This window comes from Crinia signifera, chromosome 11 (genome assembly GCF_055691185.1).
Source record: "Crinia signifera chromosome 11, ASM5569118v1, whole genome shotgun sequence".
NCBI lineage: Eukaryota > Metazoa > Chordata > Amphibia > Anura > Myobatrachidae > Crinia > Crinia signifera.
The window spans coordinates 67,049,525-67,075,758 of NC_139227.1; the positions used below are offsets into that span (position 1 = coordinate 67,049,525).

The following is a 26,234-nucleotide window of genomic DNA, read 5'->3' on the forward strand; positions in this document are numbered from 1 at the left end:
CGACTCCGTCACCTTCAGCATCTGAGGAGACAACAGACAAGGGCCTGGCCGGCCTAAAAGACCCGCCCCGCCTAGGCTTTCGCCTGCCTGTCGAAGGGTTAGCATCCCCCCTGTTACCACTACCGTGACCAGCTTGCGGGGGAGTGTGGCCCCTTCCTTTAAATGCCCGCACAAACTCTGCACACCCTGGAATGTCCTGGCCCCTCAGAGCATGGGAGCGGCCCCCACTAGGACCTTCACCGGAGTCCTGCACTCCATCGGACTCCACCAGAGGAGCCAGAGCCCCGGCCACTGATGCTAGAGCAGCAGAGAGCAAGGCTGAATCGAAAGCAGGAGCAGAAGCCCCAGCCCCACGGCCTGCCGTATGGGTATGTGTAGACCCACGACGACTGCTGCGAGCTGAAGCCCTACCCCTGCCCCCGACAGCCCCCTCTGACTGACTGCTCCTGCTCAGTGATGGCTGCTCCTGGCTTTCCCAGGAAGGCCTGTACCCATAAAATGGGGTCTCAGGATCAGGAGCATGAAGCAGGGCCTCATTATCAAAATCTGCGCCATAACAATCATCCCCTTCAAATTGCTCCTGGGCCGCCTCCTGACTAGCTGCGTGCCGCTGACGGCTGCCCTGACCAGCCCCATGAGCACTTGCTCTGGCCCGGCAGGGAACCGACCCCCGCCCTGTCTCCACACACCCGCGACGAGCGCGAGCTGAACCTTGCTGCCCGCCGCGTGACGTCACCCGCCCCGGCCTAGCATCGGCGTTTGGAGATGGGTAGGCCGCAGCCGCAGCCTCCCGACTCACTCCCGCCAGATGCCCACGTCGTGTCCGAGGCGCCGCAGGGCGCCCTGGACCCCCAGCACTACTCTGAGACGGGTAGGCCGCAGCCGCGGCCACCCGACTCGTGCCGGCATGATGCGCACCTCTCGCGCGAGGCGCTCCATGGTTCCCCCTGCTCACACCCGCGCTAGCACTCCGGCCTAATGGTGGCGCGCGTCGGTCACCGCTGATGCGACAGGCGCGTCTTGCAGACAAACGCCCGCCGCGCGATGCCCTACCTCCCCACCCGGAGTGAGCCGCCGGGTCAGCCAAGGCAGCACCCGCGGCAGCCTGAGGAGGCCCAGCCGCAGACGAACGCCTCACACCCGGGGCCCCAGCCGGTGGGTCGGCTGACGGAAGCGGTGTAACCGCGCCGGGTACACCATCAGCCTCTGGAACTACATAGCGAGCGGGCAGGCGAACAGAGCGCCTAGGCCGCTGAGGAGTAGCACGGGGCATGATAAATTCACCAACTTTTACCTCAAAATCAAGGAGAGAAACGAGATGCGTCTGCTCACCAGAACTTTCCAGGAAAAGAGGAAGACTCCTCCTCCTTTCTGGATTAATCTCTCAGCTATTCTGCCAAGCCTAGACCACCTATTGGCTCTCCGTGTCACATGCACAAAAGGTACACACCCAGCTATCAATGTTTAATTCACTACATGTCTATCCTAGCCATTACGTTGTTCAAAGAAAATAGACAAGCTATGTTTGAATAACTTTTTAAGGACGGGGGTGAACGAATAGAACTTCTGGACGAGAGTCTCGAAGGGGTGATGAAAAAACTAGAACAAGTCCTCCTTAAAGAAAACAGAGTGTGGTGGGAGACAGTGACTTTGGAGCAATATGTAGCCCACCAACTCATTCCAAGAGGCCTGAGAATAAAAAAAGAAGCCTCTTTCAGTACTGCGTCAGAGGATTTCCAGAATGAATGGTCAAAGATTACCAGGAACTGCTCATTTGAGCTTATGAACTTAATTATAGGAGAACGCAGGAAAGAGCTTAACCTCTTGGAGAAGGAAATTAAAAAATACAAGGAATTAGTAGTACCTTTTGAGAATATGCCAGAGTTCAAACTATTGGAAGCTAGAATAGAGAACAGCATAAAAAAGAATGAGAGTGCCTTATTAGATAAAAAGATGCGTAAACTCATAAGGGATAAAAGAGAAAACCAAGATGACAACTGTGATGAGGAGGAGGACATATCGACCTCTGACACAGAGCATGAAACAACATGTCCCCTCATTACACCTAAATTAAAAAAGAAAATAGTTAGATCAAGCCAGATTGGATCCCACCATAAAACCAATCAGAGAGATCATCCCCAAAGAGAAACATACCAACCAAAAGTACAATTTAAAAAGTTTAGAAGGGAAAGAAGAACCCCTATAGAATATGATCACAAACAGAACCACCAAAGAAGTAACTTTAAAAGATACGAAAATTATGATCACTTCAAGAAAACTGATTATTTTAGTAAACAAACTACAAGGTAGAGATCCCCAGATTATAATGAAAGTCCGGTGGAGCGAAGGTATCGAGGAGAGAGATACCCTAACAATCGGTATATACCCCTCCCTCAGAATAGAGAGAATGCCTATTTTTTAGGGAAGCAACATACTTACCGTCCCAACTAAGAAATAGGACTAATGGGCGTGGCCTGACGCTTGAGGAAGAAGGTCGCATGGCGCCAGAGCTCCGGGCGAGTACAACTCAAATATCCTCCCTGACTACCATCCTCAAGTGTCTCTGCCTGTTCATCGCGCTGCCAGCCCTCCCAGTGCACAGCGGATGAAGGAGAAGCCTCTCCATTGCTGGATTACGTTGGGACGCCACTTTGCGGAGTGAGGCCTGGCTGACCTGCCTCGAGGTGAACGCCCTGCAGACTGAAGTCGCAGCGGAGACACCCCGCGCACACCATTAACCATCGGGCAGCGCACGCTGCAATCCAAGCGGGCAGCTAACAAATAACAGCCAGACGGAGCAGCGGCATTTCTGAAGGGGATAAGGAACCCTTAAAACAGTGAGTGAAACTGACTTTGGAGTGGCCGCTCCCGCATCGCCGCCATTTTCCATAGCTCCTATACTCAAAAGCCTAAGATATAACAGACCACTTTCTGTCTTTCCCTGCTAATCTTTTCTATACACCTAAAGACACTGAGAAAGGGAAACAGACTCTGTATACAAGGCTATTCTTAGTGCACTTTCTATTAAAGAAGATAAGGCTTGCTGCAAACTTTTATTATTCATACCTACCACGCTTACTTCATATTTAAGGCTTGTTACCACAATACAACCTCCTCAGGCAAACTCCAAAAATTGCCCTATAAAAGTTGGGGGACACTATAATGTAGGTTTAATGAAGAAGAACTTCCATGATGTTACCATAACATGTCCTATATTGGGCAAATGCACATGCTGAAAATGAACAATCCATTTTAAAACTACTGATGTTTGTCTTCTAAGACATAAAACGCAGATATATCTGATACTGTGAAGAATAGTCCTATGCTGCCATCTTGTGGACAGAGCAGAAATAACCTGATGATTATACTTTAAAAATAACCCTTGGAGTAAAGTATAGCAAGCAAAGTTTTTTTTTTTGTCTGTCAGAGCTTACCAGTGGGAGAAAGTATTGTATTTTTACTTCGTGCCTAATCTCATACCCTTTAATTTTCAAGCTGTCGACACAAAACAGAAATAGATCACGCTCTCCCTGCAGATATCCGCAGGCAATGGATAAATTCCTGGGCACCGCTTCAGGAACAAAAACAGCTCCACAACCCCAAAGACATGGACAGGAGAAGAGACGGGGAGATCATAGCTCAGCATTGCCGGGGGAACATCAACCGGGCACTCCAGCCTAAAAAAAAAACGATCCAAGATGGCTCACTAGATGCTACAGGTAACCCTGAGAATACCTCTCTTAATTCACTGTCATATACGGACTTGGTCAATGCAATTCATTCAGTGGTGTCCCCTTTAATACAAAAAGCGGTCACAGATATTTCGGACCGCATAGCCTCACTCTCAGTGAGGATGACGGAAGCCGAGACACGCATTAGTTGCAATACTGACAATGTCGCAGTTCTACAAGCTATGGTTCATACACTCCAGCAAGATAATAAAAAAACTCAATGAGGCACTGACCAATGTTGAAAACCGGCAAAGACGCAATAATCTGCGAATTGCCGGTATTCCGGAATCGTTGAAAGGTCCAGCTTTAGAACATTTCGCACGTAATACTCTCCCTAAACTTTTACATATAGAAACACTTTGTGCGGACATTGTAATCGAACGTATCCACAGATTGGGACATTACCAAAACCGAGATCAAGAAAGACCAAGAGTGGTCATCATGAAAATTTTAAATTACCTTCATAAGCAGGCTATTTGGAATGCTTCTCGTAAGGTAAATCCCATTGTCTGGGAAAAACACAACTTAAGGGTCTTTCAAGACTTTTCACCTGAGGTCTCTAAGGCAAGAAGATCTTTTAATTCTATCTGCTCCACATTGATTAAGGAAAAACGTCAGTTTTATGTCCTTTACCCGGCTCGGTTGCGAATCGTCACAATAAATGGTTACAAGGACTTTGATACTGCTAAAGCGGCAGAAGACTTCCTGGCGCACTCCAATACACGTGATTTCTCTGGTGATATTACGGATCGTGATCCTCCGTGATCAGATCTACTATAGTAAATGAAACTTCAAATGTTTTTGGATATGTGAGCCTTTATGGCAGAGCTAGAAGTTAAGTCTAATTCTTAGATAGCATCATGGGATTTCATATGGCAGATGAAGGCCGAAACAGCTAGCACAGTATAAAGTTATTTAGTATACTACAAAATGTTTATTTAGTTACCTAAATTTATGAAAATATCCGCAGTTCAGATATTATAATTGTACTAATATGGAGAAGTGCAGTCCTGTTCCATCATGGAAGTTCTACATATGTTGAGCCTAGCTGGCTATATCTTATCTCTTTTTTGTTCTTATTGTGTTAACTGTCTTGTCTCCCCCCTCCCTCCATGTTTTTTCCCCCGACCGAGGTTTGACTCACCATCAGTTTCAGGTATTTTAATTATGTACTGTGACAGATGTCTTTATGTCTAGGCTCTTTAAATGTTAGAGGTATACATACACCAGCTAAACGTCGGAAGATACTGACGTACCTTACCAAACAAAATATTGAGATCGCATGTCTGCAGGAAACACATCTTATGCCTTTAGAAGTAAAAAAGCTAAATACACTAGGATGGACCGTACTTGGTTCCGCATCCTTTAATAAAAAATCACGAGGAGTAGTCACTCTGGCTAAAAAGAGCCTAGACATTCAGACTACCTCAGAGATATCTGACCCTGAAGGCAGATATGATATTATTGATGTGACGATATCTAGTAAATCATACACTATATGCAATCTTTATGCCCCAACACCTTATAAAAAATCTTTTTTTGTAGACCTACTAGCTAAACTACACACATGTGACTTATCTAAGATGATCATATGTGGAGACTTTAATCTGGTTGTCTCAAATACTCTAGACAGATCCCCAATCCCAAAAAGGCTACAATCTATTCCGAAAATAAACATATCCTATTTAATGGATTCCCTACAACTAGTAGATGTATGGCGAGCTGTAAATCCAACGGAAAAAGACTTTACCTGTTTATCCTTAACACACTCCACATGGTCAAGAATTGACTATATCCTTTTAGCAGAACCTATGTTTTCTAAGGTCTCCTCTGTTCGAATTTTGCCTCCAGTAATGTCAGACCATGGTCTTGTCTCGATGGATCTAATTGTTACCCACAAAACTATGACTAAACCGCTATGGCGGTTCCCCTCTCATTTATCCCAATCCCTTGAACTCAGAAACAAGCTTTTTAAAGGATGGTGTGACTATTGCTCAGATAATGATAAAACCTCCAATCCTGACCTGAACCCGGCAATATATTGGCAGGCAGCAAAAGCCGTTCTACGTGGAGAACTTATAGGCTTTATGGCTAGGCTTAAACGACAACAAAAACAATCATATTTACAGCTTCAGGCTACACTTTCATCTGCCTTTGAGGCATTTAAGCATAATCCCTCCCCCCAAAATAGAGATGATTATAAAATGGCTAAGCTACACTTTGAAGAATATTTGCAAATACAGGGAGACCGATACTTGTTCAATATAGACTCCAAATTTTACAAGTTTGGTAACAAGGTTGGCAAGCTTTTAACAAATTTACTTCGTGGTCCTAGGACACCTAATACCATTCACCCGTTACTAACAGCGGATGGAAACATGACGAGCACAGACACACAGATAACAGATGAATTGAAATCTTTTTATGAAACTCTTTACACTCCCCCTGAGGCTCTCCTAGACGAAACGATAGATGCCCCTATAGATCCAAATACATCTTCGCCCCAATACTCTTCTCTTTTCTGGAATTCAGTAGAACTACCCCAAATACCTAACTCAGCAATTCAGACTCTGGTGGAACCAATAACGACAGAGGAAGTAAGATGGGCAATAGGCCAATTAAAACTTGCTAAGTCCCCAGGTCCGGATGGATATTCAAATGAGTTTTACAAAATAATGGGTGAAAAAATATACCAACCTTTGCGAGACTGTTTTAACCATATAATCACCACTGGTTGTCTCCCGGCACACTTCTCAGATGCCATTATTAGGGTCATTCCTAAGCCAGATCGTGACCTGAGACTACCTGCTTCATATCGCCCAATCTCTCTGCTCAATTGTGATTACAAAATATTTACTAAAATATTGGCAGAGAGATTAAAAGTGATATTACCAATGATTATACACCCGGATCAGACGGGTTTCATTGCGGGTCGCCATGCAGTTGTTAATGTGCGCCGGGTCTTGGCTGCAGTGCAGGGGTCGGGAGCCTTCTCTGCCTCTGATGCACTGCCTAATATGGTGCTGTCGTTGGACGCGGAGAAGGCTTTCGACCTAGTGCTGTGGCCTCACCTAATACGCACTCTGGAAAGATTTGGCTTTCCACATACTTTTATAAGAATTGTCAGAGCCCTATATTCCTCTCCCAAATCTATGGTAGCCTGCAATGGTGGTTATTCAAAACCTTTTGAGTTGGGACGGGGCACACGTCAGGGGTGTCCCCTATCCCCACTCTTATTTGATATAGCTATAGAGCCATTAGCAGCAGCGATTAGAGCCTCTTCAGAGATAAAGGGTATAAGAATAGGTGGAGAACATCTAAAAATAGCGCTTTTCGCGGATGACACATTAATATTTATTTCAGATCCTAAAAATTCTATTCCGGCTATTCTACGGCTGGTAAACTCATTTGGGAGAGAGTCAGGGTATAAGATAAATTTATCTAAGTCTCAGTTGTTACCTTTAGGGAGTTTTGATTCAGCTGCCTTACAAGCTTTAAATGTTCCATTCGCTGTTACGACTACACATTTTAAATATTTGGGCATAAAAATAACGGCAGAGTTGAGTAAATTGTATGATTTAAACTATTCACAAGTAATTTCGGACATTTCTACTAAACTAGACTCATGGGCGGAAATGCCGCTTTCAATGATGGGACGAATGGCTGTGATACAGTCAATAGTATTTCCGAAACTTCTCTATCATATGCAAATGCTACCAATAGCTTTGAAAAATTCTGATGTTCTAAAAGTTGAAGCCATATTTTCAAAATTTCTGTGGCGCAAAAAAGACCCAGAATAGCTAAACTGAAATTAAAATCTTCAAAAGAAGAAGGAGGGTTAGGATTCCCAGATATTCAGGCATATATGGCTGCAATTTTATTCAGGTACATTAGTGACTGGTTATTGAACAAATCAATTTATACGGACAAAAATTTAGACGAAGCAATCTGTGCTCCATTCGCTCCAGCAGCCTTGGTACAGATTGACAAAACGGAAATCCCTTCGATTATAAAAAATCATATCATATTTAAAGACACTTTTGCAGTCTGGTTTAGTAACAATAAAAAATTACACAGAGATGTAAAAAGATCTTATTTTATTCCTTTATGGGGAAACCCGTCTTTTAAACCATCCATCGACAACCCGTGGTTTGACATCTGGAGGCGAAAGGGCTTGGACATGTCATACAAGGTCTTTGATCCGGGAGGAGGTGTTACTTCTTTTCAAACATTGATGGAAAACTATGCAATCCCTAATAATAATAGATTTATGTACTTTCAAGTTCGCCATTTTGTGCAAAACCATGGAATGCTAGGCCCATTACCTATGATAACTCCAGTTCTTTCACAAGTAAACACAATAGACTCTCTGCTAATTTACCTGATTACACATTCATATAAATTAAAATATCTATATAGACTCTTGATTATACATAGCTACACGAAAAACCCTCAATGGGACACGTTGTTTTATAAATGGAGAGATGATATTCCTTCGTTAAAAAATCTAGATGATATTACGCAGTTATGTACTATAACTAGGAAATCTCTAACTTCAATGTACTATCAGGAAGTATATTTTAGAACTGTTCACAGAGCCTATATTACTTCACATCGAAGAAAGTATATGGTTCCGGAAGAACAAGGACATTGTGTGAAATGTGGAGTTACTAAAGCTGACTATGCTCATTCTATGTGGGATTGCTACAAGCTTAAAAGGTTTTGGTATAAGGTGTTGCAGTATATTTCGAAAATGTTTAAAACTACGTTTATACATGATCCGGCGGCGCTTATGGGTTTAAATCTTAATTCCTGGCCTATGGATAAAGTTAAAAAAAGTTCTATTCCGCTCCTCATAACTATACTTACCGTGGCAAGAAAATGTATACTTTTGCATTGGACAAAGAAGTCAGCTCCACAGTTACTGAGTTTGAAACAAAAATTGCTCCGAATGGTATATTATGAGTGGAAATATGCTAGCCTAGATCCCCGAAATGGAATTAGATCTTTTTATGCTAAATGGCAGTTACTTATTGATACATTCGATGAAGACACTAAACAACACTTTAAAGACATAGCAGTATCGTCTAATGAATATATACCCTAAGGAGTGTTGCCTAATTGAAGTATAATACATTATAACTTATTAACCTCTAACCCCCTTTTCCTTTTCCTTTCTGGTTTAAAACTGTACTAAATGTGATAGATGCCCTTAGACACTGATACAATTTGTTGAAGTAATAAAAACAATATAAACCTCGGTCACCCCCCCCCCCCCCTTCCTTCTATCCCTTGTTTCCCAGTGCGTCTTTGTCATTGTTATTGTCGGGTTCATTTTCTGTTGACCTATAATATATATGTCAGTGCTAGTATCCTACGTTCTTGGAGTAGCATACTGAGTTATAAACACTTAAATCAGTCATCTACAAGATATAAAAGTCTCCTTTGGCCTTGATTATCTATATTACTAATGTCGGATACTGTCATTCACAATTTGTGTATTGTTAATTTTATAAAAGATTAGTGACAAGAAACACATTATCTTAATAGTTCTATTATTGACAAGACCAAAATGCTTCTTTAAATATTTTATTTTAGACGTACATTGTTCTGACATTTTTTCTTAAAATGACTATAAGCATGATGAATATGTTGCTCCTTCCATCATTGTAACACTGTACATTATGGCTGACAAATATTGTACACAGTTATTTCTTTCTTTGTGTGATTGTATATTTCTTTTGAAAAATTTAATAAAAAAGCATTTAAAAAAAAAAAAAGAAATAGGACTAATAGAAGAAGAAGAGGGGGGAAGAGCAAACATCGAAAGAGAGATAGGAAAAGACCTAAGAAACCCCCCAAAACCAACCCCCCCAATGGAAATAGACAACAGGTTAAAATTTTTAACATTAGCAAGCATAACCTCACCATGGATGAACAAGGTGTTTTACAAAAAGGATTAAAGTATGCACCGACAACAGCATTGAACAAATTCAACACTTTTGTTGATATTAATAAATTTATACGCAAAATTTGTTTACATTTTTTTTTTAAGACCAATAATTTAGAAGATAGAGACGAGGTTCAATCGAGTACACCCTTTAAACCTAAATCTATATTTTTTCCTTCCCATGTCAAAGGAAACTGGGTGGAGTCATTTAGTCAGTTAGTACAAGATGATATAAAAAAGATGAATATCAAAAACAAAAAATCTAACTTGACGGTAAATGAACAGAAGGCACTTAAAGATCTAAAGGGAAATAAGGATATTACCATTAAACCCGCCGACAAATGCGGGGGGGTAGTCGTAATGGATACAGTGTGGTATGAAAGTGAGGTCTTACGACAACTGGGAGATAAAGACACTTACCAGAAGCTTAGGTCTGACCCCACAAAGAAGATTATGGATAAACTAAAAATCATACTAGATTTATATCACCAAAATGGCACCCTGACAGAGAAGGAATCCAAATTTTTATGGATCCCAGAACCAGTTATCCCTGTTATTTATGTTTTACCTAAGGTACACAAGGATCCCTTGGTACCCCCAGGACGTCCAATCGTTGCGGGAATAGATTCAGTGACGTCCAATCTATCTGAATTCATTGACTATTACCTGCAACCATTGGTATTGGGTAATCAATCACATTTACGGGATACTAAGGATATCCTACAAAAAATACCAAATTTTGAATGGAAAGAAGGATATACACTTATAACAGCCGATGTGAAGTCGTTATATACGATTATCAATCACCAACAGGGAATTGATGCCATTAAAAGCACTTTATCCAACAGCACTTTAGAAACCAACCTCCAAGACTTTTTAATACAAGGTGTGACTTTCATTTTAGACAATAATTATTTTATGTTTAAAGGTGACTTTTATGCACAGCGGGTCGGGACAGCTATGGGCACCAGGTTCGCTTCGAGCTATGCTAATCTGTTCATGGGACAGTGGGAACGTGATTTTATATGGAATAATAATCCGTTCGGAGCGAGCCTGGTGTCCTGGACCCGATATATCGACGATGTCTTGTTTTTATGGAGAGGGGATAGATCACTTTTAGATGATTTTTGCTCTTATCTCAATACCAATGATTTTAACATCGAATTTACTTTTAATATTAGTGAGTCATGTGTTAACTTTTTAGATATAACTATTTATTCAGAAAACGGAGGTTTGAAAACAAAAACATATACCAAACCTACAGACTCACAGAGCTACATTCACGTGGGAAGTTGCCACCATAAAAATTGGCTGGACTGCATCCCACAAGGACAGTTCAAACGGATCAAAAGAAACTGTACGGAGGATCATATATACAAAGATCAAACTATAGTAATGGCTCAAAAATTTAAGGAAAGTGGATACAATCCAACAATCATTGAAAAAGAGAGAGAAAAAGTGGACAAAATTAAACGTGCTTCCCTACTCCAAGACAAAGGGCCTCAGGTCCAGTCAGATAATATTAAAAAGTACGCTTTTATTACCAATTACAGCCAACAACATAAACAATTAGAACATTCCATCAGAAAGAACTGGAATCTACTTAGAAAAGATCCCATTATAGGTATGGATCTACCTGAAAGACCATCCTTTGTATATAGGAAGGTTGCCAATTTGGGCAACCATCTAACCAAAAGCATGCACCCATCTAATGTGGAAAGACGACAAATTAGAACTAAGGGTTTCCACAGGTGTGGGAGTTGCTGTGCATGCATAAATATAAAAGGAGAGAGAAAAGTGGAAAAGGTCAGCATTAATGGCATGGAACATCAGATCAGGGAATTTATTACATGTAATACGAAGAATGTGGTATATGTCATTGGGTGTACGTGTAATTTGTTTTATATAGGTAGGACATCCCGGCCACTTAAAATTCGATTAAGTGAGCACATCAGGAATATCAAAAAGGGTGTAGAAACCCATTCTCTCCCTCAACATTTTAAAACACACCATAACAGCTCCCCTAATGATATCAAAATATTCCTGGGAATCAAATATGTGGAGTGACACTGTCGTCGTAGAGACACAGATGTCCAACTAGCCAAAATAGAGATGCAAACTATTTATAATTTTAACACCCTGAAGCCCAATGGCATGAACGCAGACTTCGAGCTGAAATGGTTTTTATAAAGGTTTTAATACGGATTTTATATTGTGTATTTATTTTATCTTCTTTTGTCCAAGGTAAATCATACATGCCCATAGTATGTATTGGCGGAAGTAGAATATAAATGAATGGCACCGTCCGCCAATCATGTGAGAGTGGCAGTGATCACATGATCGGGGTAAGAGGAAGCCTAGAACAGCGGAGGATGAGGACGTCATTCAAAGCGTCATCACGCAATGACGCGGACGCCACTACGCACGTCAGCGCGTTGCCGCGAACCCGGAAGTGCCGGGATTTCGCGTAGCATCGCGATACCAGGAGGGTATATAAAAAGATTAAAGACTGCACACTAATATAAGCCTTGAAAAAGGACTCAGATCGAGTCTGAAACGCGTCGGCGGGCAGGGACATTGGACTGGACTCGAGGACCGTTATCCCTAAGCAGCGCATGATCCTGATTGTGCCCGGGCGATCGTGGTATCATTTTGCATGCTCACTTTGAACTATATTAACTTATGGTTCACTGGCCATCTGGTAACTACCTCTAAGTTCCTTATCTGATGCACTTGCCACTTTATACTTTGGATTTCTACTGTGTGCAAATTGTCCATTCATTGATGTCTATGTATGTGTGATGTATTTTTATGTAATAGATTAAAACGTTATACACTATGTCATTCATATGCTCTTTTTTCATGTACAAATGAATACGAGTTGAGCAGAAACAACACATGACATATGCAAGGGTATATGGAAAAAGGAACATATCCATAGAAGGAAAGTATTAGTTTATTTATCCTATGCTGGTGGTGGTTGAACCTACCTTCCCTCTACGGCGTTTTTTAGCCGTCTGCGCATGCGTGGGCAACGCTATGCGCATGTGCCACGCATGGTCTCCGTACTTGTTCTCACTAATACCGTACAGAAATGTGCACCGCAATCACTCGGGAAATATGGGCGTATTATGGGCGTCATTCGGAACTACACAGGGGCGTAGTTTCAAAGTGGGCTAATCTGGGCGTAAACATGGGCGTACATGAGGGAGTGCACTCATTCTGGTAGGTGTGCATTCGGACAGTACACTGAATGCACAAGAACCAAAAGGCTAGAAATATGCGGTGTCCATAAGCAAGTATTTCTTTGCGGACACCACTCGGTCATGCGCTAGGCAATCGGAACGCCTAATCACTACGGGCGCACCTCAACCAATGTCAGCTGAACACAATACAATCCACTCCTTTACTCATTACTCATTAATTACACGCTTCTCATTGCTTCAATTGGAACCATTGCAGCTTAAATGGACCATTACTAAACACACACATATATACTGCAGTTTGGACACACATTTACACTGCAACCAATGGACAGAACTTACTATCACTAATATAAATATACATGTCACTTCTACATTTAACAATTAAACCACACATTTGGGGATCAAATTATAAATGTATTACAATAACTTCAAAAATAAAATGGAAAGCATGTTATTTGACACATGCAACAAATTAAAAGGTACCATGGCAGGAATGTACAAAAATAAAAAATAAAAAAATAAATGTATTTGTGACATACATAGCCACAGCAGAATCATTAGGAACACATCAGGTGGCTTCACAACAAAAGTATAGCACCAACACTTCAAGTACAGCAGACAGTAATGGTAGCCGAAAGAGGGCAACAGGGGAACCAAACAAGACATTCGAACCGAGGGCAAATGTGGGTACCCTCTGCACGGGATTGGACACAGGAAGCTGACACACACAGCTAAATTAAAGATTTGGGAAGACATAAGGGTGGAGATTAATGTGGACACAAGTTCATTTGCGGGCACGTTTGGCCCTGGTAGGCTCCTTGCCACGTGCAGCAGCTCTTCGGCCACGGCCACGTTGGGATGGTGGCCCAGGTGGAGCAGATGCTGGTGAGGGGGGGGATGGTGTTCCCCCTCTGCCAGCAGGGAGTGCTGCTGGTGGAAATGCACCAGAAACGGATGACAATAGGGCCCTATTGCTGGAAACTAGCTCCACCATAAGCTCATTATGGTGGAGGAGGAGGTCATTTTGCCGCAGGGCTTGTTCTGCCAGCACCTGCAGGCTTGCAGCTATTGAGTGCTGGGTGCCGGCCATGGCCTGCTGGGCCTCAGCAATAGCCTGCAGGCTCCCAGCTATTGTCTGCCGGGTGCTGACCAAACCCTGCATGACCTCCTCGGTCCTACGCATCCTCTCTGATGCTAAGTCTCCCTGCTGGTGAATCTGCCCAAGCACCTGCACCCACCTGTCGTAATCCGGTTCGGCCAGTGGCTGCTGCTGCTGCACATGCTTGCCACTGGTGGCAGGTGGCACAGACTCCTCCACCTCCTCAAGAGATTCTTGACCAAGCGGTGGGGATGCTGGTGAAAGACAAAATTACAATTACAACACATTCCAAGCAAATTAGTACCAACTACTTATGCCATGGCAAATAATTACCTTCAACAAAAGCAGCAAAGACTTCCGCTGGGGCCTCGCTATCCATGGTGCTCACCCCTCGGACCTCCTCTACTGTAATGCAGCCCTCTGCAATCTCCTCCAGGGTGGTGAGCTTCAAGGGGCCTGGCATGGGGCCAGCCCCAGAGGTGTGGCTGTGTTCCCACCGTTTGGTCAGTTTCTTCTTGAGGTTGGTTTTGAAGTCGTGCCACCTGCAATCAAAGTTTACATATTACTACATGTCACTCCTGATGTTTGCTGTAGCAACCATTGCAATCTGCAACAGATTACAACATGTGCTTCATTACACAAAACTTACATTCTATTAACATATAAAACCAACCCTTAGAAGATACATTCACACTCACCCTACAATAACTATCGATTAAATGACATGGCAATCATGTCTGTGGCTCCAAGCAACGTGACCGACCATTTACCAACTCCATCTAACATCTAATTTAAACATTACTGGTCTTGTACTGCTCAAATGTAACACACATGAACTTGCCTCTTCTTAATGTGCTCCGCCTCACGAACTTGTGGAGCTACCGCATTAATCTCCGCAGTTATGTCCTCCCAAATCTTCCATCTCCTTGTGTGTGTCAACCTGTCCTGTGGACACTCGATCCAATCCCGTGCGCGGGGTACCAGTATGGCAAGCTCCTGCACTTCGAATGCCATGTTCCTGCTGCTTGGTTCCTCTGTTGGCCTCTTCCGGCCACGCCCACGGCCACCTGTCGCTGTACTTGAAGTGCTGACCAGGCTACTCTGTTGGGAAGCCACCTGTTGTGTTCCCAATGATTCTGCTGAGGCAGAAGATGGGCCAGCTGCAGATTGGGCTGATGTGGATGGCCCAGCTGCCTGCTCTTCTCCCACTGGCTGGTCTGTGGTGAGGGGCACATAGGAGGTGCTGGAGTCCAGGCGTTCAAAGAGTTCCTGACACTTCTGGTCTCCCTCAGATTGAGATCCAGCCATGTTTGCAACAACTTTTTGCCTTTCTAGCACACCTTTATATACTATTTCTGTAATTGGCGTACATCAGCGACACCCTGCGTTCCGTGCGGCAGCGTTCCGTACGGCAGCATAGACCGTGCGGCGCATAGGCCACGCCCATACCAGCGGGAAAAAAAAGTACAAAACCAGGCATACTTGCTAAATCTGATTTAGTAGTTAATGGCAGATTTGAACACCAATTAACACCTCAAACTGTGGCCAGACATGAAATGTATATGTGAATGTACATTTGTACTGTGCACTTGTTTGGTATGTACAACAAATGACACTAACCCATTCCATATGGTAATCCAGTCCACCACTCAGGCAATAGTAATCAGTGCTTGCATCCAAATCACATGTGAAAGGTCTCCAAATACTGGCTTGATGCTAGGTACATTTCATTCCACATCTCTAGTGTGGGCCGGTAGAAGGTAAGTGTTCACATGGCACCATGGCCTAATATTGGGAAAAGGTCTTGCACTATTTGCTATGTTTCTGGTGTATAGCTTTCACTATAATAAAGCTGTCTAGTTTAGTACCTTGTAGAGTTAGGTGTAACTGGCTGGTGATGCACACTATTTCACCTGTTGTTTTCACCCATGTTTGGTGAATATAATATATTAGATATAATGGATTGCAAACTTCTTTCACCCTGTCTGTTTTGGAGATACTAAGTAATGGCATGGTCAGCTCAGCTATGCAAAGCTACAGCAAGTGTTGTTTTGCGATGCAATGGTTTAGCCGTCTGTTGTGGCGCATACACGCTGTTAATGACAAAATGAACAATAAAGTTAATACCAAATATCACTCTGAACAACCAATTACAGGACATGATTGCTTTAATTGTGCCATTGCTAAGATGGCGGCCTATGGGAGAGCAGCCCCATTCTCGCCCACGGAGCTCAGGGCACTGGTCTCCGTTATGGAGACCAGGCTGGGGCGTGCGGCCCCATTTATAACGAATAGGCAGAAGCGCCATGCCTATGCCGCGGCCCGCAGGCGCTCAGCTGGAGCGGCGGTGGTCTGACCTGAGGCGTCGGCAGCCGGATTTGCTCCAGCAAATCAGGGCCAGCATTGCACGATGTGAGTGTTTACACATTTAATGGCCAATTGTACATTATTGCTTCCATGACCTTTTTTTAGCCAATAAGGTTACCTGGCTGATCACGAGTTAAACATGGCATACACTATATGTGTGGTACTTCCTGTTTGACATGCTGTAATGTGGGTCTAATATGTCATTGTTTTTGGTGAATGATGAATGAACAAATCATGTGCCTTATTTAACACTCTGCATTTTGATTTTTCTTACAGCACGTGAACGTGCAAGACAGGCCCGTGAGCAGGGCCAGGAGGAGCAGGGCCAGGAGGAGCAGGGCCAGAAGAAGCAGGCCCAGGAGGAGCTGGCCGAGGAGGTGGTGGCCGAGGAGGAGCTGGCCGAGGAGGTGGTGGCCGAGGAGGTGGTGGCCGAGGAGGAGGCCTGCGAGGTGGTGGAGCTTGAAGAAAGTGGTAGGTAAACATAAGGCATCATTAATAATTGGTGGTACTACTATTTGTTATGTACCACTGCTGAATCTAGTGTGTTTTACTCTATTATTAATTAATAAACAAAAGTGGGTTACAACAGACACACTTAGGGGTTATAGGCCCAAGCTGCAAACGTGGAATCTGGAGGCTCCTGTAGGTGATGAGTTTTTATTTATGGAGGGTCTTTCTATACAAGCACAAATAAAACATCAATGGAGTATGGTCAGGCCTGATTTATAATGGAGTCACAAGTGGGCAGTTCCCCTGGGCCCCCCTCTAGCCAGTTGGCCCGTGTTGTTGCCATGTATTTTTGAAAGCTATTATGTAGGATGGATTGACCTTAGAAATTGTTTGGTGTATGGAAGCGGATTAGTGCAGCAGTTTCACCTATCTGGCAATGTGACAATGATTCAGGAAGTAAGGGGTAGAGGGACTAGGCTAGCCTTTTAATGTGGTATCTATATATCTATCTATCTATCTATCTATCTATCCATCTATGTATCCATCTATGTATCCATCTATGTATCTATATATCATGCAGTTTAGCTATTAAGCAGTGACATGCAGGTATATATGTATGGCAAAATGTGGCATGTTGTAGTGCAGGGGTGGGGAACCTCCGGCCCGCGGGCCGGATACGGCCCCCGCACCCAGTATGTCCGGCCCGCCCATGTTACAGCAAAGTAAAGCCACCCAGCCGCCCGCCCGCCTATATCACATACCAGCCGCCCGCCCGCCCGTCTATATTACAGTAAAGTACAGCCGCCCGCCCGCCTATATCACATACGCGCACGGACGGCTTCTGCTGCTGCCGCCGGGGAGACGTGAGGAGGATGCGCCCGCCAATCACAGTGGCTGTGGAAGTGATGCGCCGGCAGTGATTGGCGGGCGTGATGCGGGCGGTAGGGAGGGGGACTCGCGAGGCTTGGGATGCGCCCGCCATGCACTGCATGGGCTGGAGCATCGGAGTTCAAAAAAGTCTGTCAGAAGATACGGTCCAGTGGCCGCAGCAGCAGCAGCCATCACGCTGTGCTGTGTAAATCAGTATAAACTTGAAAAGGTAAATGCCGCTCCTCTCACCCTCCCTTCCCCAGTGACTGACAGATCCAGGGGTTGTCATTTACCCCTGGATTCACCCTCAAACAGGTTTATGTGATTATGTCTGATTATCATAATCAGACATAATCACATTAACCTGTTTGGGGGTGACACCCCCCCCCCTTCCTCCACACTGTCACATAAATGACAACCCCTGGATCTGTAAGTCATCCATATCACCCTCACAATGCTGGACATTAATTAGCCAGCCCTGGTGTCTCTGCCCACATGTATATGTCGCTGCCCATGTGTATAATGCCCACATGTATATGTCGCTGCCTGTGTGTATAATGCCCACATGTATATGTCGCTGCCCGTGTGTATAATGCCCACATTTATATACCGCTGCCCGTGTGTATAATGCCCACATGTATATGTCGCTGCCCGTGTGTATAATGCCCACATTTATGTACCGCTGCCCGTGTGTATAATGCCCACGTGTATATGCCGCTGTCCTGTGTATAATGCCCACATGTATATGTCGCTGCCCGTGTGTATAATGCCCACATTTATATACCGCTGCCCGTGTGTATAATGCCCACATGTATATGTCGCTGCCTGTGTGTATAATGCCCACATGTATATGTCGCTGCCCATGTGTATAATGCCCACATTTATATACCGCTGCCCGTGTGTATAATGCCCACATGTATATGTCACTGCCCGTGTGTATAATGCCCACATTTATGTACTGCTGCCCGTGTGTATAATGCCCACGTGTATATGCCGCTGTCCTCTGTATAATGCCCACATGTATATGTCGCTGCCCGTGTGTATAATGCCCACATTTATATACCGCTGCCCGTGTGTATAATGCCCACATTTATGTACCGCTGCCCGTGTGTATAATGCCCACATGTATATGCCGCTGTCCTGTGTATAATGCCCACATGTATATGTCGCTGCCCATGTGTATAATGCCCACATTTATATACCGCTGCCCGTGTGTATAATGCCCACATTTATATACCGCTGCCCGTGTGTATAATGCCCACATTTATATACCGCTGCCCATGTGTATAATGCCCACATTTATATACCGCTGCCCGTGTGTATAATGCCCACATTTATATACCGCTGTCCTGTGTATAATGCCCACATGTATATGTCGCTGCCTGTGTGTATAATGCCCACGTGTATATGCTGCTGCCCGTGTATAATGCCCACATTTATATACCACTGCCCGTGTGTATAATGCCCACATTTATATGTCGCTGCCCATGTGTATAATGCCCACATGTATATGTCGCTGCCCATGTGTATAATGCCAACGTGTATATACCGCTTTCCTGATCCTCTCTCCCCACTGTTCCTCTCCTATGTAGTGCGCAGGAGAATTTGGGGGAGGGACTGCTGCTGAGAGAATAAGCAGAGAGGGAGACAACGGTGACCCATCCAGTGGGAGGAGAGTCGGAGCGCAGAGAAGGGGAGATTCCGCACTGCTGCTGACATTCACTGCCCTGTGTGGCAGACAAGGCTGAAAGAAAATAGGTAAATTAATGATGTGGGGGCTAATCTGCTGTTATGGGGGAGACTTATTGGTGTGCAGAGGGACATTTCAATGTGTGGAAGATAATGTTAATGTACAGAGGGCTTGTTGGTGTGCAGGGCTATATTGTTTTATAAGAGAAGTATGTTTTTTGGGCAGGAATAGTGAGTATTAATGTGTGGCGTAGTATGAATTTGGCTCATACTATGTTGTATAATGTGAATTTGCTCATACTGTGTGGCAAAACGTGAATTTGGCTCATACTATGTGGTGTAATGTGAATTTGGCTCATACTTTGTGGTATAATGTGAATTTGGCTCATACTGTGTGGTGGAACGTGAATTTGGCTCATACTGTCTGGCGTGATGTGAGTGCCGGCTCATACTCAGTACCAGCCTCTTATTATATTATCCCTCTATTTTGTAGCAACATAAATGGCGACTACAAAGAAAAGAAAAGTAGATGCAGAGTGTCAATGTTTCCAAAAGCAATGGACAAATGAATATTTTTTTGTTGAAGTCAAAGGCAAACCGGTGTGCCTAGTTTGTGGCGATGCATTGGCAGTAATGAAAAAAGCCAATCTGGAGCGTCATTACAGCTCAAAACATGCTAACCTCAATAAACTGAGTGGCCAAATGCGTCTGGATAAAATCAATTCTCTTCAGCAGAGTTTGGAAGCACAACAAGCCACTTTCACTAGGCCTCGTTGTGACAGAGATAACGTCATTCAGACAAGTTATGTAGTGAGCGAGCTAATCGCAAAGAGGCTGAAGCCTCATTTAGAGGGAGATTTTGTGAAAGAGTGCATGGTGGCTGCTGCAGAGTTGTTAGCACCAGACAAAGTAAAATTGTTTCAGACTGTTAGTTTGTCTCGAAGAACCGTCTCCGATCGTATTACTGATTTAGCCCAAGATATTGAAAAAACACTGAAACATTCTGCAAAAGATTTCCAATTTTTCTCTCTGGCTTGTGACGAAACAACAGACATAACGAATACTGCCCAACTAGCCATTTTTGTTCGTGGCATCAATGCAGAGTTTGACACGCGAGAGGAACTGCTGTCACTGGAAGCCATGCATGGCACTACAAGAGGTGAGGACTTATTTGAGAGACTTGTTTTATCAATGAAAAAACTTGAGCTAAAATTTGAAAAGTTAAGTGGCCTGACTACAGATGGAGCTCCAGCCATGGTTGGCTCACAAAAAGGGTTAATTGCATTTGTCAAGAAAGAATTAATTCATCTCAGTCTTGATCCAAGCGATTTAATTATATGCCATTGCATCATACACCAAGAAAGTCTCTGCGCACAGTCCCTACGGATCAGCAGTGTGATGTCAACAGTAGTATCATGCATACATTTTATCAAAAGCAGAGGGCTTAACAGCCGCCAGTTTAAGGAGTTACTGAATGATCTCAACTCGGAGTATGGTGATCTTGTTTATTACTGTGAAGTGCGTTGGCTGAGTCGCGGAACCATGCTTATGAGGTTTTATGAACTGCGGGATGAAGTCAAGCAGTTCATGGAGATGAAGGGAAAACCTGTCAGTGAACTTGATGATAGAAAATGGCTGTGTGATCTAGCGTTCATGGTGGACATAACCAAATACCTTTCTGAGTTGAATGTCAAGCTGCAGGGCCCCAACCAGCTTCTCAGCTCCTTGCTTTCAAACGTGAAATCATTTGAAGCTAAATTAAGGCTGTGGAAAGACCAACTCGAAAGGAATGACACAGGGCATTTCCCAACTCTGGAAGGAACAAGTGCCTTGTTCGACACTTGAATATGCTGGAGAATGTGAAAATCTAATTAATGCATTTAATGAAAGATTCATGGATAACCTACAACACGAAATCATTCAGCTACAAAGCGATGATGAGCTGAAAGCTAGGTACAACAACTTCCCACTGCTTGAGTTCTATAAACGTTACATAACCAATGAAGAATTTCCCACTTTGAGGAGACATGCATTGAAATATGCATCTCTGTTTGGAACAACTTACTGCTGTGAGCAGTTCTTTTCGAAACTTACTATTGCAAAGAGTCGACTGCGCACCAGACTGACCGACGCAAACCTGGAAAATCAATTGCGAGTAGCAACATCATCAGTACCAGCTAACATCAAAAGCCTGACGAAAGAGAAGCAGTTCCAACCATCGCATTAAGGGTGAGTTATTTAAAACATATTTGCAAAATAATACAGCAATACAGGAATTTATAAGTTGATAATTTTTATATGGCCCCCGAAGGGTTTTCAAATTTTCCAAATGGCCCTTGGTAGAAAAAAGGTTCCCCACCCCTGTTGTAGTGGATGTAGCTTTCTAGTAGATTGGTGAGTGTTTTGGCAGGAGAAGTGTGAGTGAGGCTCAAGTGTTGTTGTGATTTTGATACATACATTGGCAATTTTATCACTCACATATTCTGTAGTGTAACCCACTGTGTGTGTGTGTGGCACCATCTTTTTTTTCCCATTAGAAACAGTATTGCCTATGTAATTGTTTGTATGTATGATTTATCATGCTGTAGGTACTTAGGATTGACTGTACAAGGTCTACCTGAATAGCATAATTAATGTTGAACCCCCTTTAACATGCCCACAGATGACCAAAGGGAACAAGGCGAGGGTGTGAGAGGGGCCCTCCTCAGGCTAGTCCAGAGGTGCAGGACCTGTGCGACCTCCTGCTGTAAAGCATTTTTGTTGTTGTTTATGTTGTATGTTAATAAATTTTTGTGATAAAAGTTAGAAGTAGTCTGTGTGTTATTGTATTATTTTACAGTATAAGTATAAATATAAGTATATAAGTATAAATAGTGCTGCTTATTTATGTAAGGTGCAAAAGGTATATACAGTATATAGATGGGTTTATTGCATAGAAGTGGTTGAAAGTGAAGGGTAATGTAAAGATGTACATAGTGTGTTGATATGTATGTGTGTGTTTGCATGTGAAGAATAATTGATGATGTCATATGCATACATAACACATGGGCGTAAAGGGGCAAGAAAGAATGTTGTGAACTTAGCATGATGTAAGGGTTAATCTAAAGTGGTAGTAAAGTGTTTAATTATCAATTAGATAAAAAATAGATGACCATTAAAAACAATCCCTTTTTAATGAGGTTGCCTAATTGCATAAGTGGGTCATGTTACAGATTTGGGTGTTCTGATAATAGTGGTGATTTGTGCGTAAATACACTGCATCGGTACGTACGGGCAGGTTCCCGTCCGTTCTGACGCGGTAAGACCGTGCATACGCTGTAAGACCGTGCAGAATCTGTGTGTGTCCACCGCACACGCAAAGGTTTGGATGTCATCCGTAAACACGCCCTCTTCTTAAAGAGTGAGTCCGTCCGAATGCGGAGGCTCGGTGGGCGTTTCCTCGGACGATGTCCGCACAGCGTGGCGTGCGGCCCGCTCTAAAAGATTTCGGGAAAGTACGCACCGACCAGAATAAGGGCCTATGAGACATTTTATAGCCTTTGTGAAAGACAGCGTGCGGCTGGTCACTCAGGGACGCCCCGTGGGTGTTACCTCCGTTCCGTCACTGATAGCCACCCCTCGCGCCGGGCGCTGTAACAGTGTAGATGAAATTGAATTAAACCTACAACGGTGATAAGTGCAAAAAACAAGAACAACAATGTGCAAAATCATGGTGACAACAATTATCTACGTGGTAGAAGAATTAAAAATTTAAATTAAACAAAACAAAGGACTAGAAAAAAAACCACAATGATGTATATATATATATATGTCTAGGGGGATATCCATAAGTTAACCACCTGAACTGAGTCACATCATGTCCGTCAAGGGACAGGATGAACCCATCATGTGTGGCATGAATTGGGCAATATATAAAACGCCTCTTGTGAAAAAAGGTACTGAATCGACATTGTGGGCTTAGCCTTCAACCGTGTCGGTATCTGTGTCGGCACCACTAAGGAAAATACTTTATGGGATAAATTTGACGAACTCTTATGGTATTCCCCGTGATAATAATTAACAGGGAAATTATTATACTGGACCAAAAGTTACAATTTTATTATAAGAATATATTCCAGGTGAACTTTTCGTTCAGTCCTTTTGGTGTGAATGTGTTCAGAGTATGAATCCATTTGGACTCACACTGTGCCAGTCTTTTTAAGCGGTCACCCCCTCTCGGTAATGGGGGGACATGATCGATGATTTTGCATCTTAAAGATGCCAAAGAATGTCCAAAGTTCTTAAAGTGCTTAGCAACCGGCTGTTCCATGCCCTTTGGTTGTTTGCCCTCTACTGTTGCTCGGATAGATGATCTGTGTAATGCCATGCATGTTCTTAGGTCCCAACATGTCTGGCCTACGTACATTAAACCACATGGGCATATAATAATATATATGATATGCGTGGTGGTACATGTAAGTGTGTATCTTATCTTATGCTGATATCCAGTGTGTGGATTTTTTACATACGTGCCAGGTTCCACATAGCTACACGTAGTGCATGAAGGGCATCGAACACATCCGCGGATCTTGGTCGGTAGGAAAGAGTCCTTAGGTATAGGACATAAGTTGTTTTTTACCAGCATGTCTTTAATGCTACGACCGCGCTTGTAAGAAGGCATTAGTTGTTTGTGTTGCAGAGCAGGTGTCACGAGCCTGACTTGATTCACATTTATTTCCTGATGCTGGTCTGGTTCCTAGCTTCTGCTGTTGCAGCTGCTTTCCATTCCTCAGTGATTAACTCCAATGAAGCTTCCTGAGTTCTGCACTAGTCACATGTTCCAGGTACTCAAGGTATAATTCTTAGTTCTGGCTGCTGCTGCTGCTGCAGCTGCAGACAATTAGCAATCACCTGGAGGAATATAAGCCAGCTTCCCAGAGTCCTCCTTGCCTTGAACAACTGTTCATTCTGCTTCCTGAGTGGTTACCCCAGAGACAGAGAGTTCCAAGGCTCCTGGTTATCCAGTCTCCAGTGATCCCATCTCAAAGTGTCCTGCTGCTACTGCTGCTACTTACCTGGTTCCGGTTATCGCCAGAGACTCCTGCTAATTCCATCCTGCGGTTGAGTGAGCAAGCTATTCCCTGCTGAGGATACCACTGGCACTGGCTAGCAATCTCCACTAGCTCTCAGGCTAGTCCCCTTGGCTCCCAGGCCAAACTACCTTCAAACCTATCAGTGACTTTCTTCCATCTCAGTCCTGATCTGCCGACAGGCACTGTCTACCTCACAGTCGACACTCAGCTTCTGCCGTCTATCCCTGACTAACAACATCTGCGTCATCCCTGACGTCCATCAGTTGCTGCATCTGAGTATTGTCACGTTATCATCTATTGTCGACATTGTGTCAACTGTTTCCCAAAGGGCCTCCAGAGACTCTGTGCTTCCGTCATCTCCTGGTGACTAACAACATCCGTGTCATCTCCGACGTCCACCAGTTGCCGCATTCAAGCATTGTCACACCTACATCTGTTGTCGACATCCTGTGTCAACTGTTTTCCCAAGTGTCTTCAGAGGTTCTGTCACTCTCTCCAGGTTATCTACATCATGTACTGAAGACTCCCAGGTCATCACCACCGGCTCCCAGGCCATCCCGCAGCTCCCAGGCTGCCAACTGTCATCACCGGCTCCCAGGCCGCCTCGCAGCTCCCAGGCTGCCAACTACAACTCCGGCTCCCAGGCCGTCCCACAGCTCCCAGGCTGTCTACTATCTTCCCCGGCTCTCAGGCCGTCTCCAAAGACATTTCCTCATTTCTCCAGTGTCCTCACTCCCAGCCCGCATCCAGAGGACCAGGACAGGGGGCCGCGACCTGCTTGCCAGACGCAGCCAAGCCCATAGTTCCTTGCAGGACTCCCTGGTGAACACCGCTGGCAAGTTAGACTCCGCGCCCCTGCTTCTGGTCTCCGCCAACCCTCTGGTTTGCTCTGCTCGGGTTCCCAGTGTATGTCATATTTAAAGTCTCTTGCTCAAATCTGCTCCCAGAGTTTCTCCTGTGTCAGCGAAGCTCCCAAGACTCCAGGCTTCCCAGTCTCATCTGATAATCCATCCTGTTGCTATACCTGTGCCTCCAGTCGCCTCCCATCTGACTGTCGACATCCTACGTTGACAACTCCCGCAGCTTCCAGACTGTTCACTGTCAGTTGCCAACACTGAGTTACTGTGCCCTGCTTTCCCTGTGTTGGTCACATACCAAACCTTCTATATCCTGCTACCCAGCGCCCTCCACTGGCCCACCACGGTCACAGCTGAGAACACAAGAACCCTCGGTGCTGACAGATTGTTCAAGGCCGATGTACTTGGCTCACGACCCAAGTGTGGGACCAGCGGTGCTTCCAGGTGTCTCCGGCCGTATGAAGATCCAAGAAGCCACTCAGCAAGGGATAATGAAGAGTCTCCAGGGAGTATCCACCCGATTGGATACTATACAGCAGTCGTTGACACCTCTTGCGTCGACTGCCAAAAAATTTTTTGCGTCACCTGTTGCCACTTCTAGTTTGGATGATCTCCAGCAATTTCTGGGTACTTCTAGTCCATGTTCCAATTCTACACCGGTTGTTCCAGTATCCTGTCCCCGGTCCCCTATGGATTGTCCGAGGATTTCCCAGTTCCCTTGTCAAAGGGATTCTGAGCCTCTGAGTGTTCTTCATAGATTGTTGGAACATCTACAAAGTCTTCTATCTACTATAATTCTGCTAATACCAGAGATTCTTCAGAGTACACAAGTTACCCCAAGAAGTTCCGTGCGAACCTCTGCAAAGAAACAATCTCCTGTTACAAACTATCTTAGAAATAATCTATTCTCTTCCATGCAGTGTGAAGACAAAGTCAGGAGGTT

General features: G+C 44.1%; 1 pseudogene; it reads left to right on the forward strand.

Annotated features, from left to right (window-relative positions):
• Positions 1–19,863: 19,863 nt before the first annotated feature.
• Positions 19,864–21,207, forward strand: LOC146045052 (general transcription factor II-I repeat domain-containing protein 2 pseudogene; annotated as a pseudogene).
• Positions 21,208–26,234: the final 5,027 nt, after the last annotated feature.